General features: G+C 45.6%; 1 protein-coding gene across 1 annotated transcript in view; it reads right to left on the minus strand.

Moving 5' to 3' along the window:
• Positions 1–13,085, minus strand: part of CD151 (CD151 molecule (Raph blood group)) — an 83,207-nt gene extending 70,122 nt beyond the window's left edge. Inside the window, exon 1 of the mRNA XM_068261385.1 lies at positions 12,945–13,085. The gene's annotated coding sequence lies outside the window, so the exon portion shown is untranslated. The remainder of the gene's footprint in view (positions 1–12,944) is intronic.
• Positions 13,086–17,790: the final 4,705 nt, after the last annotated feature.

Consider the following 17,790-nt stretch of genomic DNA (forward strand, 5'->3'; position numbering starts at 1 on the left):
GCTAACAGACAGGCATAGGTAAACATTGTGCTGGCGACACGCGGCGTGTCACTAGCACTGCGGGGGGTATAGCGGCGCGGGGGGGGGGGGGTCTTGGAGGCACACCATGGGGCAACAGAAGCTGGTGTTAGTGTGCACAACCAGCCTCCGTGCTCCACTAGCATAATTAAATCCCACCTCGGGTTCTCTTTAAACAATTATTGCACACTGTCTGTAAATCCAATAAGCTTCATTTCCCTTCTCCAATATCACTGTGCGTCTCCTACATGATATATTTAACTGACATTTATCGTAACAACCAACAATTTATACAGGAAAATAATGATGATTAACAAGGTTTCCCAAACTTTCGCATCCCACTGTATATTCATGTCTTTGTTAAAGTGGATCCGAGAAAACTCATTGCATAATTGTGTCCCTTTTATATGGTTTATAGGGCATTCCTCAAGCCAAATACTTTTTTTTGCTTTAATACTCTAATTCCCTATAAACTATACAAGTGTAACGATTGGTGTCAGCAAGAACAGATTTTCTGATTATTGGTGATCTGCAGTATCACCAATAATACAGATACTATACCTGATTATATGGTGATCTGCAGAATCACCAATAATGCGAGTATAGCGAGACACAGGACAACTAGATGTAAAGATAAGCGTTTGGTGCAACAGTAATACAGATAGAGATACCAACTCCCCCAGAGCAGCTGGTAGAGGGAGATATCTCTATAGAACACAGGGATCAGCACTCCAGCAAGCTGGAGATGCAGATGAACTAGTAATCAGTTTACCCGAGGAGCGGGTGGTGCACAGTAAGACAACGTATACTGATCACCCGTGGAGCGGGTGATTCAGATTGTACTGCAGCAGGTGATCACCTGAGGGGCAGGAGATCAAGACTGTATTGCAACTCCTAATCACCTGAGGAGCAGGTGATGAGGACAGTACCGTAGTTACTAGTCACCTGAGGAGCAGGTGATTAAGACTGTACTGCAGCTACTGGTCACCTGAGGAGCAGGTGATTAAGCTGTACAGAGAATCCCTCACCAGGGACTAGGCTCACTGGTGAGGGCAGGAGAGTCGGACAAGCAGATTCGGCAACAAACGGACAGATACGGTACAAAGACAGAAGGCTGAAATCAGAGTAGTGTTCAGGCTGAGTCGGCAACAGGATCAGATAGGCAGAAGCACAGAATCAGTAAGCAGAAGAGTAGTCAAGGCTAGCAGAAGGTCATAACAAATATTACAATACAATTAGTACTTTAGCTATCAACAGAATCTGACTAAGGCTCAACACACACCATACAATCTTGGTTGTTCAATCTTACCACTTTCATGTAGTATAAGAACTTATCCAATCAATCATTCAAGGTATTTTCAATCTGTTGACCCTTATACTACATACATTTGGTAAATCTGTACAACCAAGATTGTATGGTGTGTGTTGAGCCTAAGGCCTGGTGCACACCAGAGGAGTTTTTCTGAGCGTTTTGAGTTTTTAAATCTGCTGCTAATGTTATCCTATGTGTCTGTGCACACTGGAGCAATGAGGTTTTGTAAAAAAAACCATAGCATTACATTGGAAAGAGCTTTTAGAGGTTTCAAAAGCTCTTTCCAATGTAATGTTATGGTTTTTTTTTTACAAAACCTCATTGCTCCAGTGTGCACAGACACATAGGATAACATTAGCAGCAGATTTGAAAACTCAAAACGCTCAGAAAAACTCCTCTGGTGTGCACCAGGCCTAAGTGTGGATCCCCAGCTCCTGCTGGTTCTAGCACACTTTGGGATCTGACTAAGGTCTAAGTGCTAACATGTAGCATTTACAACAGCAGATGAGGAACTACTGACAGGCAGGTCCTATATATACTGAGAGCGCCCCACAGCGCCGCCCCAGTCACTCAACCAATCAGGAGCACTGCTGGAGTCAGCTGACCGGCCAATCAGCTGACTCCCCTTCTATTTGCATAAAGGTCCTGTAGCCTGGCGCGCCCTCAGTCTATGTGCAACTGACGGTCTAGACAAAACTCCACCATGTAACTGCGCGGCGAAGGCCGCCAGCTGAGACGCGGAGACAGCCGCCATGCCGCTCACCGCTGCGGCAGCATCTCCGCTATTCATTACAACAAGCCTCTCCCACAGCTTCTCCAGAGTGCCTTGGCACTCTCAGCCTTAGTAGCAAGGGCTTATGAATCAGAATCAGAATAGTTTTATTTCGCCAAGCATGACTGGGTCATGCCCGGAATTGGGTTTGGCACAATACATAGCTCTGAAAGGTACATAGGCAAAATAGAGCATCACAAATACAGTGCAATACAAAGGGACAGACAGTAAAAAACATTGTACTCAGGAATATTGCACTCAAGAACGAGGAAATGTATGTACACAAATATACATTCAGCAGACGTAAGCATTATTCCAGGACACTGCTGGATTCTAACCAGGGTGCAGGGACAAAGTCCAATCAGTTAGGGGTGATGGCAGGTTGCTTCGAAAAGCGTATTTATTACAGACTACTACTGTGCAGGTGGTAAGGCACAGATAGAGGGTGGGAGAATGTTACGGGAGTTCAGGAGGCTGACAGCTGCAGGGAAGAAGGAGTTCTTGTGTCTGGTGGTCTTAGTGGGGATGGCCCGAAGTCTCCTGCCCAATGGTAGTGGGGAGAAGAACCCGTGGCCTGGGTGCGAGGGGTCACTTGCGATCTTAAGCGCCCTGGCACCCAGTCTTGAGTTATACAGGAGGTCAAGTGGAGGCAGAGGTCTCCCAATGATCCTCTCCGCCGACTTGATGATCCTCTGTAGTTTGTGTCTGTCACTGGCAGTGGCTCCCGCATACCAGACCAAGATGGAGGAGCAGAGGATCGATTCAATGGTGGAGGAGTAGAAGCAAGTTAGAATCTCCTGCGCCATGCCGAACTTCCGCAGTTGGCGGAGGAAGAACAGCCTCTGCTGGGCCTTCCGCTGGGTTGCCGTAATGTTGGCCTTCCAACTGAGATCTCTGGAGATGGTGGTGCCCAGAAGGCGAGCACAGGCCACTCTGGCCACCTCGGCGCCATCGATGTAGATGGGAGGTGGAGTGGGAGCGGATTTCCTAAAGTCAATTATTAGCTCGACAGTTTTGGCTTTGTTGAGCACCAGACTGTTCTCTATGCACCAGTGGCATATTCTCTCCACCTGCTGCTGATACTCCTGGATATTGTCTTTGGTGACGAGACCCACAATGGTAGTGTCGTCAGCAAATTTTATGACTTTGACAGAGTCCGCCGTGGATCTACAGTTGTTTGTGTAGAGGGAGAACAGCAGTGGAGACAGGACGCAGCCCTGGGGTGCCCCTGTGTTGGTTCTCATTTCCCTGGAGTAGATGTCCCCCAGTCTGACAACTTGGGATCTCCCAGTAAGAAAATCCGTGATCCATGAGCGTAGGGTGGGGTGGACCCCAAGTGTGGCCAGGACATTCTGAAGGATGTGTGGGCATATGGTGTTAAAAGCCGAGCTGAAGTCTAGTAGCAGTACTCTGGCATACGCATCTGGTCTGTCGAGGTGGTTAAGGATGTATTCCAGGCAGATGTTTAAGGCGTCATCAGTAGACCTATTTGCCCTGTAGGCAAACTGGAGAGGGTCCAGAAGGGGCAGGGTGGATAGCTTGAGGATGGATAAGACCACTCTCTCTAGTGACTTCATGATGACAGACGTCAGGGCCACAGGCCTGAAGTTGTTGAGGTCCGTGATGCCTTGTTTCTTTGGCACGGGTACGATGGTGGACCTCTTGTAGCACGCAGGGACTCTGCCCTCTGCCAGTGACTTACTGAAGATTGCGGAAAGGATGGGAGCAAGTTGCCATGAACAGGTCTTGAGGCAGGCTGGAGACACACCGTCGGGGCCCGAGGCTTTCCTGGCCTTTAGCTTGGACAGGAGGCGCCGGACATCTGCCTCGCCCACTTCCAGAGGGAGTGGGTCTTCGCTACTTGTGTCACTATTTGCGTGGACTGGGGGGAGGGTCAGAGGTGTTGGGTGTCCCCCGGGCTCAGCCTGTCTCTCGAACCTGCAGTAAAATCTGCTTAGTTCTTCAGCTAGCTCAGAGCTGGGTGAAGCGTGTTGCGGTGGGGGCTTGTAGTTGGTGGCGGCCTTGAGCCCTAGCCACACGGCTCGTGAGTCGTTCGAGCGCAGGTTCTGCTTCAGCTTTTCAGCGAACTCCTTTTTTGCGTCTCTCAGCTCTCGTTTCAGAGCGTTCCTTGCCTTCCTGAAGTCCTCCTGGTTGCCATCCTTGTGCGCCGCCTCCTTGCGCTTGCGCAATAGCCGTAGCTTGTTGGAGAACCACGGTTTGTTGTTTGGGTAGACCTTGAAGGATTTGGTTGGGACGCAGGAGGCCTCACAGAAGCTGATATATGAGGTGACGTTATCCGCCCACTCGTCCAGGTCAGGGGCTGCCAGGGCTTCCCAGTCCGTACAGTCAAAACAGGCTTGAAGGTTGAGCTTAGCCTCGCTTGACCATACCTTGGAGGACTTCACAACCGGTTTTGTAGATTCCAGGAGCCTCCTGTAAGTGGGGATGAGATGAACAACGCAGTGGTCAGAGGAGCCAAGCGCTGCCCCGGAGGTAGCCTTGTAGGCGTCCTTCAGTGGCGTGTAGCAATGATCGAGTGTGTTCGGGCCTCTGGTGGGGCAGGCGACATGCTGATGGTAGCGTGGCAGCTCTTGTCGGAGATTCGCTCTGTTAAAGTCGCCCATAACGATGAACAGTGAGTCTGGGAGAGATGTTTCCCACTGCGATATGATGTCGCTAAGGGTGCTTAGGGCGGTTTTGACGTCAGCGTCGGGGGGTATGTACACTCCGACAAGGACATAGGAGGAGAACTCCCGTGGTGAGTATGCCGGCCTGCAGTTCACGATTAGAAGTTCTAGGTCCGGGGAGCACCTCCTGTCGAGTACCGGTGGGATGGGAGCTCAGTCTGGGCAGGAGGAGGTTACTAGCTAGAGATTTCAGAGGCAGAGGGGAGGAGGAGAGGGGAGTGAAGTTTTCACGGGCTGAGAGCTGGAGATGCAGATCAGCTTGCCTATGTGTAATGTGACAAACAGAACATGGCCGCTCTCATTGTATCACAGGAATAAGTAATCATAAAGGGCTGGTGCACACCAGAGCGGTTCTGAAGTGTTTTTTAAAATGCTTTCAGGGGGAAAACCGCTTGGCTAATGAAAGTGAATGGGATGGTGCACACCAGAGAGGTTCGTTTTTTTCACAAACGCAAACTCAGGGGCTGCAGCATTTTTAAGATTTCTAAAGCGTTTCTGCCTTAATGTTAAAGTATAGGAAGAGTGGAAAACCGCTCTGAAAAAGGCTAGATCAGAGCTGTTTTCCAGGCGTTTTTGTTACAGAAGCTGTTCAGTAACAGCTTTACTGTAACAGCACTTGTAATCTGCTACACAAAAACGCTCCAAAAAAATGCTAGGCGTGTTTAGAAAACGTCTCTAAACATGCCTAGAATTGCTCTGAAATCTGCTTCAAAAACCTCTAGCGTTTTGCAGATCTGCTTAAGGTTTTTGGTGTGCACTGGGCCAAACTGTTGAAGCGGTTTGCAGCTAGATATATACGTTACTATATATGTTACTTGTTATAGTTAGTTTTTCATCTCGAAACCGCTTTAGGCAGGCCTAAAGCCTCATCTACACGGGTAGATGAGGCAGCGATCTGGCGGCTCGATTAGCCGCCGGATTGCCTCTTCCGCGTCCCCGCATTCGATTCCCCACTCGTCCCCGCCGGCGCTGCTTATCTTCCGCTCGATTCCCTGCCATTGTCCCCTCGCGGGGAGCGAGCAGGGAATTGGCGGTGCGGAGATCCGTCCTGTCGGATCTTATCAATCGAGCCGCATCAGCGGCTCGATTGATAAGGAGCATCGCCGCCGCATCTATGCGTGTAGATGCGGCTTTAAAGTAAACCTGAGCTGAGAATAAAGAAAGATTTGATACTTAGCTGGGCCTTCCTCCAGTCCCATAAGCTCCGCTGAGACCCTCGATGTCCTTCCAAGTGCCTCAGTTCTCCGGCTATCGGTCCTGGTAATCTGGCTCAGCCGTGTCAGTCGGGCTCTTCTAACCATGCGAGGGACTCTGCAATGCTTATGGAGCTGGAGGAAGCCCCAACTAAGTATCATATCTTTATTTCCTTTCATCTCAGGTACACTTTAAATGGGAACCTAAACCGAGAAGGATATGGATTTTTCCTTTTAAAATAATACCTGTTAACTTACTCTCCCCTCCTGATCCTGTGATTTTAATACTTTTACCCACAGCCCCTGAACAAGCATGCAGATCAGGTGCTCTGACTGAAGTCAGACTGGATTAGCTGCATGCTTGTTTCAGGTGTGTGATTCAGCCACTACTGCAGCCAAAGAAATCAGCAGGACTGCCAAGCAACAGGTACAGAATTTTTTAAAAGGAAACATCCCTATCCCTCTCCGTTAAGGTTCCCGTTAAAGGATACCCAAGGTGACAGGTGACATGATGAGATAGACATGGGTATGTACAGTGTCTAGCACCTAGTTTCTCAACGTGTGGTACGTGTACTGCAGGGGGTACTTCGGATGGTTCAGGGGGGTACTCGGGCTTGATATACTTAACCAAGAATAACAAATTTTGTGTTTTAGAAAAAGATAAATCTTATTTAAACAACACCAAATTAGTATATTAGCTATTTAAAAGTAATAGTAAAAGCTTGGAAAATGTTTAGAACCAATTATGTACTACGATAAAATATAAATTTGTCAAGGGGTACTTGTGATAATGTTTACTATGCTAGGGGGTACTTTGTGAGTACGGGGTTTTAAAAGGGGTACATAACAATAAAATGTTGAGAAACCCTGGTCTAGCACACAAATAACTAGGCTTTGTTCCTTTTTTTCTTTCTCTGCCTGAAAGAGTTACAGTAAATATCAGGTATGTAAGTGGCTGACTCAGTCCTGACTCAGACAGGAAGTGACTACAGTGTGACCCTCACTGATAAAAAAAATTCCAACTATAAAACGCTTTCCTAGCAGAAAATTACTTCTGAGAGCAGGAAAGAGATGAAAACTGTCCAACGTTCAAAAATGTTTAGCTCTGGCCTACTTCAATGAATGTGTCATTGAGCAAAAACAATAAAAAACAGTTAAAACTTAAAAAGTAGATTTAAAACATACAATAAAACTGGAATATCTTAAAAAGTCATATTTAGGAGAAGGAAGATAGATACAATTGTTTATTTCATTTGTTTATTCTCAACTCGGGTGTCCTTTAAGGTGGGCACACATAATACAATAAAATGATCCAATTTTACGGCAACTTGATAAAAGCGATCGGTTTTACAGAAAAATCGAAAGGAGTTTTTTATTTTATTCGTTCAACAAATCGAATAGATTTTCCCTTATTTTTCAATACAAGATAATCGGGAGCGATGTATTTTTCTGATAATTTTTTATGAAAATTGACAGTTTTACTGTACAGTCCCAAGCCATTCAATTTTCAATCTTTTTTTTCATAACTGGGGAAAAATATAACACGTGTGTGGTACATTGATTAGATTTTTCAAATGTTACAATCAATCAGAAAAATTGATTGTAATTCTTGAAGTGAAGAGAAATTAAAAAAAAAAAAATAGTATGGTGTGTGGCCAGTTTTAGACAGACATTTGCTATTGCTAGGAACACACAAGGCAATTTCCTGTCCGATTGACGAGTAATTATCAGACTGGAAGTTGTATCGTGTGTAAATGTCCAAACTGTTTTCTGATGAGAACTTAGCAAATTCAATCCCTTTATCGATCAGAAACAGATCGTACAGGTTGGAAATAGTCTGGTTCCCGCCGATCGTACCAGAAGTTGCATCGTGTATTCCCAGCATAAAGCAAAGTTTAATTTATGCATCCATCGTCCTGAACTTTCCAGTTACAGTGCAAATACACAGAGCAGTAAACAGTGGAAATAAATGCAATAAAAGTTATAATTCAATCATTTTCTATTAACCTCCTGAAGCGTGAATGAGTTGTATAAGGCCTCTGACTATGCTTTCTGCAGATGTGTGATTCAATCTACTGAATGCAGCTGAGAGCCAGGCAAGCAGCTTCCCTGCCCTCTCAGTATACTGTAGTTCTGTATCCAGAGTCAGTATATGAGAACTGCTTCCTTGCTTCATGATAGAATAAACAAGACAAAACAATGACTAGCACCACCTCATGTAACCAGTTTGGCTGAATGGAAACAAAGGCCTGGGACCTGCAGCTCATAGTACTGCGGTGTCAGGTTTCCTGCTGCCTCCAGCTACATATTTGCCTGTTACCTGCCCTGCTATGGTGGAGGAGTTCCCTGAGGAAAGTCATCTTAGTGACAGTCCCCAGAGTCATGACATTCCTGGCATGCCTCATTCCACACTGACCATCCCTACTGTCCATCCTCATACACATCACTATCCCCTATCTGAGCCTCTCATGTTTAACCCCCTCTGTGCCATGAGGATCCACCCTTCCTGTTCAGTGTTCTGACTATAGAATATTGTATTTTATATTCTCTGTGATGGGGAGCCTCACATTACTACTACTAATCAGCTATCGCTACTAATGTCCAAGTACTACTACTTCAGCAACTTAGATGTTACAGGCAGTCCATACAATATGGTAGAACAGCGAGGAGAACGCCAGCGCATACCACTAAGGCTGCATCTGAAATGACCACCAGCTCTGCACACTTCGCATTCAATTCAGATGCAAATCATATGCAAATCTGCTACTACTTATCATGCAATTATCATGCAAACAGGAAACTCAGGAGGAGGGGCTGGGAGCAGCTAACCTGACAACAAAGTTAAGGAAAGGTGGGAGGGAAAGGCTGCGCATCCCTAAACACATGTTGCAATTGAATGGTTAATCGCACAGGCATACACCGCCCCTGTCAGACTGAAAAATGCATGCCCTGCATCCAAGACAAGTGCTAACATTTATTAAACTAGGATGTACTTTAGCTTCCAATATGGTTTGCATGCAAAGTATATTATACTAGACACTTGCGCCACGGTGAGGCAGACCTCCGGGCAAGTGACCTAACCTAAATTGAAAACCTCGGGAGCAGCTAAGCAAGAAAAATGTGTAACTTACATTTGGTAGAACAGCGAGAACGCCAGCGCATACCACTAAGGCTGCATCTGAAATGACCACCAGCTCAGTGTGCAGCACCTATATAGACTTTCTGCACACTTCGCATTCAATTCAGATGCAAATCATATGCAAATCTGCTACTACTTATCATGCAAACAGGAAACTCAGGAGGAGGGGCTGGGAGCAGCTAACCTAACAGTTACATAGTTGGATGCAGGGCATGCATTGGATGCAGGGCATGCATTTTTCAGTCTGGCAGGGGCGGTGTATGCCTGTGCGATTAACCATTCAATTGCAACATGTGTTTAGGGATGCGCAGCCTCTCCCTCCCACCAGTCCATACAAAATGCTGATGCAAACATATCACAAGACCCTTTAGCCTACATGTTTGGGAAATGGTCTGATACTATGGAAATTTGTAACATTCTTGTTGGCTTTGGCAGACTGGCACTGACAATCCTGATGCCACAGAAGGGAGGAATCACACCTGTGTCAGCAGATGCTTCCTTTGCAAACATTTTTTTCATGATATGTGCGTTTGGTTTGTCTGCGGTTGAACGTATGCCCCCCCCCCCCAGTAAATTCCAATGAGGAATAGCATGCATTGTGTGGATAAGTAGTGCAGGTTGTATTTTATTTTTAAATGCTATATAGAAATGCAGATGGCTCCTGAAAACGCAGCTGCCCCACAGTAAAGCATTACTTGCAGTTTCAAGTTTTGGCAAAACTTCTGCGATTTCGACAGGTGTGGCCCCTGCTGCAGGGCTTGTTAACGCTGGAGCTGGATGTCACTATGGAATTAGTGCCAGAGACTGACAGGTGATGGAAACACACACTATGGCAGCAAAAGCAAACCAACAGGCAGCATGAAGATTTGATAAATCAAACAATAAATAAGGGATTTGCACTCTGTGAGGTAGTTGGTCAGTGAAACGGGCGTAACTACAAGGAGCAGCCAAAAAACGCTCTCCTCCAGGACAGTGCAAGGGCTAGGACAGCCAACCCAATTGCAAATAGATATAGAGGAATGCCTGCATGATGTCCACAGATCAAGCTCCTTTATTATGGACGTATCCAAAAGTCATTACACATCACCAACTTGCTATGATTAAGGACCAATAGGTCCGAAACATGTCAGTTGGTGATGTGTAATGACTTTTGGATACGTCCATAATAAAGGAGCTTGATCTGTGGACATCATGCAGGCACTATATCTACAAGGAGCAGCCCCTGCAGCCGCAGGGGGCTTCTGAGCTGTAAGGGGGCTCAAACTACTACTTCACTCTCTCCAATAAAGGGGTCCATCCTGCAGATCAGGTGTTTTTGTGGCTACGCTTGTTATTGGTGTTAAGATTACGATGTCCACACTTGTTTTATGACCCTTGCAAGATGAGCCTCTATGCGTCTCAAGCCACCTTACACGTGACCTATGGGACGCGTTCCAAGACTCGCTACCACACTTCCTCTTTCAAGCCAGAAGGAGGAAGTGTGGTAGCGAGTCATGCAACGCATCCCATAGGTCACGTGTGAGGTGGATTGAGAGGCATAGGAGCCAACGGACTTCTGGGTAAGTACCCCGTCTCCCGTGCTCACACCTGAGGCAATTAGGCCTCATTTTAATTCTGAATTTGAATGGCTTCCTACTCAGAATCCTATCGCTGCCATATGCAACTAACTTTTTCTTCTAAGTTTTCTCCTAGGTAATATTTAAATACCTTGTCAATAAAATGCCCTTTAAAGGGCTGGTTCACATTAGGCACTTAACCGTGATCGCATTTGCATCCGCGATTCGGCAGCCAAAACTTCATGATTTGCTGCAATTTGCACTTTTGATTCCTGTTCAATAGAACGAGAATCACAGAGCAATCGCCCCCAAAACGCTGCATGCAGAGCATTTGAGATTAATCGAAATCACAACCGCTGCAGTGTGATTGTATCCATAGGGATACATTGTAGCAGCACTTTGCCGATCGCCAGCGATCAGCAAAATGCTGAAGAATTACCCCAGTGTAAACCAGCACTAAACCACCAATGTGCAAGAAAATACTTGCACATTGACAGTACTTTTCCACCTACCTTTTGGTACTTTTTCTATTGCTGAAAAGTTATTTTAAAACAGAAGAGGAAACATATTACAATGGAGAATGAATAAGGAGCCATGGTCTGCATAGGTATACAGCTGAGAAAGGAGACACCTATCTCTGTGATTAGAATTCCAGGCTATAGTGCTGTCACTGGCCACAATATCATGCTACAGAAAAGGATGTTACCTTCAGTAATTATGCAGCAAGACTAAAGGAATACATTAAAAATGTCTGTGCAACACTTCCATCATTTCAAATCTCAAATTTAAAAAAAAAAAAAAAAAAAAAAAAAAAAAAAAAAACACGACCAGGAATTTTAGATCTACTCTACACTCGCATAAATATGAAAAAACGGTACCAGGAAATTTGGGTATAGGACAAAGCAAAAAGACTCACCCTGCTCCTGCAAAAGTCCAAGTGGCGTTAATTACAATTCCCCCTCCAGGCCACCGCGGAAAAACATAACTCAGCTGCCAGCTATTGCTACTGTTTTTATAGTAATTTGGGCTCGGTCTTTTGACAGTGCCCAAATTACTTTCTGAGCGCCACTATAGCCATAACTCACATTACGGCCTATGGTGGTACATGGTACGCCCAAATTTCCCTGCGCCATTTTGCGCTGTCGCTACACTCACTACATTGTGTGCCTTCAGCGGGTCCGTGATCTACTCAGTTATGCACCAACAAGCATTCAACAGGTCTTCCGTTCACTTCAATAACTGGGATTTATTCTACACTGGGCCACAGGCAGAGGACTGCCAGACACAACTTCCGGAACACAAAAAAGGATTGGCCTAAGATAAAAAAACGTTCATACCTACGGAAAGGAGTGGCAGGAGAATACAATATCCACTTGCTAAAAAAATTATATAGATAGATAGGATAGATATTTATATTTTATAAACTGATTCAGTCCCAGAGGTGAGGTGAGACTCGTGGACTGGTGAAACCGATAAAACTGTCTCCTGGAAGAGTTCACCACAAAAGGGTACTCAACCTTTCTATGCTGCTTTTACTGCCATTGATTACTTGTTAGTGGAGATGTGAAGTAACATTTGACAAGGCAAGAATAAAGCCTGGCACACACCATGCAATTTTCACATCAGATTCGCGTAAGTGATCAGATCAATATTCACATCTGACATTGATCAGAAATAAAAGAAAGCTAGCACACACACAATTTTTTTTTCAAATTCCGATCATAACATACACAAATAATGAAGAAATGAATAAACTGGGCACCCATAGGATACCCAACTGCAAAATCTATGACCATATTGTGGTTGACAGCAGTCTGACTGCCAATATATTAGTGAAGATGTCTGGAGTCACAGGCATGACCGCTTCCACATTATGACACTTGTAGCATTGTGTTCTCCACACAGTTTGCAACTTTTCTATTTCATAGAACATCACAAGTCAGCAAGAAAACAAGTAGAAGTGGGCACTGGTGGCAGCTCTGACCCAACATGGAGCTGATGCCTCCAGACTTCTTGGCTCAGCTGCAGTGTCTGGCCATGGCTGATACTGGCAGCACGCTACACACAGAGTGGCACACAACTATACTCATCCGGGCAGCACAGCCACTGCAGAACTACAATGTAACCAGCGGACAGCCCAGTATACATAACCCACAGCAGCACATATGGGAATAGCACAAAGGCTACTGCACCTTGCTAGTATTTCCTGGTAGGAGCAGCACAAAGGATCAGATACAGCCCGGTGCCAGGATCACACATCCGCTTACCTTGGCGTGCTGGCTCTGCAGTCTCCGCTTCTGTGGGGTGACACTGGCTGGGGCTACAGTCTACGTGGGCACAGGATCCCCGGACACCGCAAGCAGCTGGACTACCCTGAGACTGGAGAAAGGAGAAAGTGTTCCCTAAGCCACACCCCGCCTGTGCCTGCCCGAAGTGCTCACCCCCAGGACGTCATGTGCAAAGCACTGCTCGCCAGCACACGCAGCGCCATCTGCTGGCTCACTTTCATCTCAACTTTCCTTCTAAGCTGATTATCCAGGTTACATGAGCTGGAAATCCAACTTTAGGGGAATGTTTCTCTTCCACAGGACGTGGAATTTCTGAGGGAAGAACTGGATATTTGTACAGCACTAGTTAACAGTTGATAGCTTAGAGCCGGTTCACATTGGGCGCTTGGCCTCCTCTTCCCAGCGATTGCGTTCAGGTCCGCGATCACGATTCAGTGGCAAAATCTCGCAATGTGCGATTGTGATTCCCACCAATAGAACGAAAATCACAGCGTAATTGCCCCAAAGATGCTGCATGCAGTGTGTTTGCAATTGATCGAAATCACAAATGCCACAGTGTAAATGTATCCATAGGGATACATTAGTAGCAGCGCTTTGCTGATCACTGGCGATCAACAAAGCACTGAAAAAGCTCCGAGTGTGAACCAGCCCTTATTAACCACTTCACCACTGAGGGGGTTTTTCCCTTATGGACCAGAGCAATTTCCACCTGTCAGAGCTCCTCCCTTTCATTCGCCAATAACGTTATCACTACTTACCACAACAAAATTGTCTATATCTTGTTTTTTTCACCAGTAACTAGGCTTTCGTTGGGTGGTACATTTTGCTAAGAATTATTTTATTCTAAATGCATTTTAATGGGAATGACAAGAACAAATGGTAAAAAAAAAATCATTATATCTCAGTTTTCAGCTATTATAGTTTTAAAATAAAACATTTTACAGTGGATAAAACCCACAAATTGTATTTGCTCATTTGTCCCGGTCATTGCATTGTTTAAAATATTTGCATTCCCATTCACTGATCTCCTTACTAACTGGTGGCAACAAGAACCTGTGCAGGAGACAGCGGGGAGTGCGCACAGCAGCGATGCAGAGAGGTACGTATATCTATGCCCCTGGAACGGGATCTGTCCTCCCACAGGACGTAGATATACTGCCTCAAATCCAGTCAAGCTGAAACATATCAAGTATTAACTATTCAAACTTAATTAGTCCTGTGCAATTATCTGGTTCTATACTGATTGTGTTAACATACCATAAATCAGTATGGTATATCAAAAGGTAAAAACAAGATAGCTTCAAATTAACACCTTTTTGTGTTGTAGAGCATAGGTTCTCAACATGCCGTATATACTTCCCACAGGGTACTTATGATGGGCTCAGAGATACTAAAAGGGAAGCTGAAGTGAGAGTGATGTGAAGGCCAGCTTTTTTCTTTCAAACTATGCCAATTTTCTCTCTGTCCTGCTGATCCTGGGTCTCTAAGGACTGGGGCCCACTAGAAGAGCTTTAGCTGCTTTTCTGATAGCTAGCGATCAGAAAAGTGCTGAAACAGGTGAACCCATGGGGGTGGTTCCACAGCAGCATTGCTACCGCAGAGCAATCGCAAAAAGCGCCACCTGCAGCATTTATGCCACAATCATGGGGTGATTGCATTTAAGGCAATTTGAGACAAATCGCAATCACTTAGGAAATCAAGCTGTGAGTCCAAACCGCAAATGCGTCCACTAGTGGGCCCCAGCCAAAATACTTTTAGTCACTGACCCAGAATGAGTATCAACATCAGTTGCTGACCATTTCAGCTGCATGCTTATTTCAGGTGTGCAATTCAGGCCTCTTTAAGGAGTTGTTCACACCTAGGGTGCTTTCAGGTTTTTTTTAAGTGCCAGCGATTTTTAAAATTGCCCTAAAAGCACTTGTGCAATGATTCCTTATGAGAGTGTTCACATATGAGCAGTTCGATTCCAATCCGCTCACCAAATTGCTGCCTGTACCATTTTCGGAACGATTTGCCTCAATAGGAAGGTATAGCGTTTTGTATAGCGATTTCCCCAGCGCTTTCATGAATAAATACAATGGGCTTGATTCACTAAGACAAATAGCACGCCTTATCAAAGTTAACACGCCTTATCAGAGTAGCATAGCGAGCGCTCCGAACCTGCAGGGGCGCAGGGCAGGATAAGTGGAGCTCTTATCATTGCCAATAAGCAGGCATAAGTTTGCTATGCTACTCTGATAAGGCGTGCTAATTTTGATAAGGCATGCTATTTGTCTTAGTGTATCCTGCCCATTGTATTTATTCATTTCCGGGTGAAAGAGTTCACTTCCTGACTGACATCAGGAAGTGAAAAAAACAAATTGCTCTGAAAAAGCGCTTAGAAAAGCAATTTACAAAAAATCCCTAACACGCAGGTAAGTGCTGAGAGGCGCTTAAAAAATAATCACTCACAAAATCGCAATGATGTGAACAAGGCCTTACATAATACATATTGTTGTCCCCTTTTTAGTAAGGTATATGATCTGTGATCTGCAAGGACATTAGAAAATAAATGTTTTCTACTGTACCGCCTGATTATTTTTTATCTGATTCCTCTGGTATGGACCTTGGCTTGTGCCCGACTTTACCTGGATACTGGATATGCCTGAAAGCCAGCTGCCCTGAACCCTTGCCTGGAAAATGGATACGTAAGAGCCACCTGCCTTGACTCTGCTGTATACTTACCAAACTTCCTGTCTCACTTCGTGCCAATTACGCTGGATCTTGGAGTTTCCTTCATGTGGTGTCACTGTTCTCCTAACCACTAGTCGGAACTATCCTGAGTGTAACTTGATGGGCCCTAGGCAGCAAAGACCATTGTCCCTTTCGGGGCACTATGGTGAAAGCCCAGGGTCACTCAGACCCAACACCTGGGTAAGACTCCACTCACAAGTGTAAGCGTCAATGGTCTCCTGAACTGCACTGTAGATACAAACAGAATAGAAGATGGACACCTCTGGAGTTCCTGCTCAGATACCTGCACCTTCCACTTTCGAGCAACTCTGTCAGCAGATTGCAGAACTGCTCATTTCAGTGGGAGAAGTAAAACGATTATCATCAACTACACGGCCAGATTCAAAGTATTGCTAGTCCCTCACCAGCTTCAGTTCCCACTACTGCCAAAACCCTAGCACCTCAACCAAAGATCCCCCTACTTGACCGCTTCTTTGGAGATTGCAGTCAGTTTAGGGTCTTCAAGGGAGCATGACTGCTGTATTTTTCAGCTAAACCCTGCACCTTTAACTCTGAAGCAATCAAAGTAGGCACAATCATTTCTCTCCTTCAAGGTGAACCGCTGGCTTACGCCTTGCAACTGAGGGAACAGAACAAGACAGCTCTTGGCTCTGTTGAAACTTTTTTCCAAGCTTCGGCAGAGGTGTGTAATGGCCCAGGCTGCACCGCTTCTGCCAAAGTGCCTCTCTGTTTTCTTCAACATGAAAAGCGACCTGATGAAGATTATATTTCTGAATTTCACTGATGGTGCAAGGATACTCAGTGGAATGAGGCAGCATTGAAGTATCAATTCAGGTTGGGCCTGAGTGAACAACTTAATGAGGAACTGGCTCGTGTTGGGATTCTGGAAACCATCAAGGAATTCAATCCACTATCTATTTCCATAGACTGTTGACTCAGAGAAAGGCATAAAGAAAAATTTAGTACACTTTGTTCCTATTGGGGTTCATCTCTACAGACATCTCTACCTGCCCCTAGGACCAGTTTCAGCAACTCTACCTCAGTACCTAAAAATATGCATGACCCTATGCAGATTGGCCTAACAAGATCTTCTCTGTCTGCTGAGGAATGCCAATGTCGCCTCACAGCTAACCTATGTTTTTACTGCGGAACCTCTGGTCACTTCTGCCAGTCATGCCCTGTGAGACCTACAAGTAGGGGTTCTGAGATCTGTCAACATCCAATCTGTCACACATCTGGGTCATCAGCTCATATTCCTTTATTTCACTACAGGGTCCAAGAGGGGTGACCAAAGTTAAGGCCATTATTGACTCAGGGGCTTGCTCATACTTTATTGATAATCATCTGGCCCAGCAACTAGAATGTCTAATTCACAGCAAGTCCCAAGTTTTTCCTATCCATTTGGCAGATGTATCAACCATCAGCTTGGGGCTTATTACTCAAGAAACATTCCCGTTATTGGTATCTATTTTCTCTGGTCATCAGGAATACCTTAGCCTGGATCTCCTCCCTTCTTCTCAATTTCCTAACATGCTTGGCATGCCATGGTTACAAGCCCACAATCCACTGATCGATTGGTCCTTGGGCAAAGTCTCATTCCCTTCTGATTACTGATCTCGCTTTTGTCTGACCAAAATTGGTTGTCTCAAGTGTCTCAGTGCAACAGTCAAGAATCTAGTGCCATCCCAGTATCACAATGTCCCAGATGTCTTTAAAGGATACATCCAGGCACAATAAAAAACAAAATACACTTACCTGGGGCTTCCTCAAGCCCCTTGCAGCTGTCCTGTGCCCTTGCCACAGCTCCAGTGGCTCCCATTGTCCTCCGCTGCAGAAGCAGACCTCGCCAGGTCAGCTTCCTGGTCGGCTTCTTGTGCATACCACCACGCAGGTCACGTGGTCTGACCGACGTCATCAGGTCTGTACTGCGCAGGCGCTGTGCCTGCTCAGTACAATTCTGATGACGTCGGCCAGACCACGTGACCCACGCAGTGGAACGCACAAGAAGCCGATCAGGAAGCTGACCGGATGAGGTCAGTTCCTGCAGCAGGAGGACAACGGGAGCCACTGGAGCTGTGGCGAGGGCACAGGA

This window comes from Hyperolius riggenbachi, chromosome 11 (assembly GCF_040937935.1).
Source record: "Hyperolius riggenbachi isolate aHypRig1 chromosome 11, aHypRig1.pri, whole genome shotgun sequence".
In the NCBI taxonomy this organism is placed as follows: domain Eukaryota; kingdom Metazoa; phylum Chordata; class Amphibia; order Anura; family Hyperoliidae; genus Hyperolius; species Hyperolius riggenbachi.